The sequence below is a fragment of the Musca autumnalis genome, unplaced genomic scaffold, assembly GCF_047663935.1.
Source record: "Musca autumnalis isolate F117 unplaced genomic scaffold, ASM4766393v1 scaffold_4, whole genome shotgun sequence".
NCBI classification, from domain to species: domain Eukaryota; kingdom Metazoa; phylum Arthropoda; class Insecta; order Diptera; family Muscidae; genus Musca; species Musca autumnalis.
Genome location: NW_027411977.1, coordinates 140,465,163 through 140,466,856, shown reverse-complemented (window position 1 = coordinate 140,466,856; position 1,694 = coordinate 140,465,163). Strand labels below are relative to the sequence as shown.

Below are 1,694 nucleotides of genomic sequence, written 5' to 3'. Positions count from 1 at the left end.
TTTGTTTCTGATTTTTTTTTACGCGATTTTGAACTAATGGACAAGAAATGTGTGTGTGGAATTAAGAAGGAAACACAACCATCTTCCTTCTGCATCTATATAAAATGTTTAGTTCATTAATTTCCATTCATCTTTTAACTTTTTTCTAAAAATTTTTGTCTTTTCAACAAATTTTTCAATTTTGAATTTAGACATGTCATAATTAGTTTTTTCGATAAATTCTCTCATTTGTTAGGGATGGGACAAACTTATTCGTTGTTCAGAGAGTATTTCTAATCGAACAACGTAGAAAAATCGTCGTTCGTTCATAGAATTTTGTGTGGGGAAATAAGTAATTTATTCGTAGTTATGGGTCGAACAACGAATAGAGAACGAACGACGTACCGTGGAAACGGGCTATAACTTAAAAAATGAGTTATGCCATGTTTATACCAGAGATTACATTACGTTGTTCGTGTACGCAATTGCGTACCCGATTTAACCCGTTCAAATTACATGGTACATACTTCATGCCAACATAGTTCATATTTTTATACTTTTCGTTTCTTGATTTTAAAGGTAGTTTCAACCAAAAGACATGTAAAATTACTTTATATAAACTGGAAAATTAATTGTCCTTCCATCTAATATCCATTTAATGTGGGGTACACACGATCAGTTTTGCTCAAATAATCGGTTGCTTGCCAGCGTGACCGTTCACTTCTGTCAGTCACCTGGATGGTTGGACAGTAATTGATAATTCCAAAAAATCGACATTATATTCATTTCATTTGTGTTTCCTATTTCTTGTTGGTATACTTACTTTCAGGCAGGCATTTGATTTTGGTTTCAAGATTTGTACGCGAATTTGAAACAATGGACAAGAAATGTAACTGCAATGAAAAAGAAAACAAAATTTACTATGCTTTTAACGTACACTACACTGAAAGAAAAAGCTACGTAATATGAATGAAATCCTACGTTGTATCAATGAAATTTGTCATTGATTTTGAGCCAACGTAGAGCTTCATTGAATAAATGAAAAAAGTTTCATTGAAGTAAAATTAACGAAATTGTTCATTAATGCAATGAAACTCCTTTATTTATGCAATAAAACTTTTTCGTTAATGCAATGAAACTTTTTCATTAATGCGATAAAACTCTTTCATTGATGCAATGAAGCTTTTTCATTTAAGCCTTACGTTGGTTAAAAATCAATGACAAATTTCATTGATACAACGTAGGATTTCATTCATGTTATTAAGTCATTTCATACTCACGTAATGAACAAAAATGAAGTCAATGCTAAATATGTTTATTTCATTTTATTGCAATTATTTTTGACCATTAATACAACAAGTCATATTTAATACCTCAGGTATTAAGCACATTAATGATAGTATCGTCATCTGTAAGTAAAATTAAAACAATAAACAAATTGCTAACAAATTGACTGGTTTTCTAAACAATAACACTTACCTGCAACTTTTGCCGCTGAGTCATCCCCTGTGTACGTCCACGATGTTGCGATACCGAATTTTTTCTTAAGGGAGTAGTGCTTCATTGGCCACGGACAGTCTCCGTAATTCCACTGATCATTGGATTTTCTATTTTTTATCTCCATTGCAACTATAAATGAAAATTAAAAAAGTAAATAAACGAACACATAAAAACAACAAAAAAAAAATTAACCAATATTTGAATTTTCATTTCAC

The 1,694-nt window shown here is 30.8% G+C and overlaps 1 long non-coding RNA gene across 1 annotated transcript; it reads right to left on the bottom strand.

Annotated features, from left to right (window-relative positions):
* Positions 1–587: 587 nt before the first annotated feature.
* LOC141402170 (uncharacterized) lies at positions 588–1,356 on the bottom strand. Its single transcript, XR_012412547.1, has 3 exons — positions 1,260–1,356; positions 803–872; positions 588–713 (listed from the first exon to the last, which is right to left on the bottom strand). It is a non-coding gene; the product is annotated as an uncharacterized lncRNA (long non-coding RNA).
* Positions 1,357–1,694: the final 338 nt, after the last annotated feature.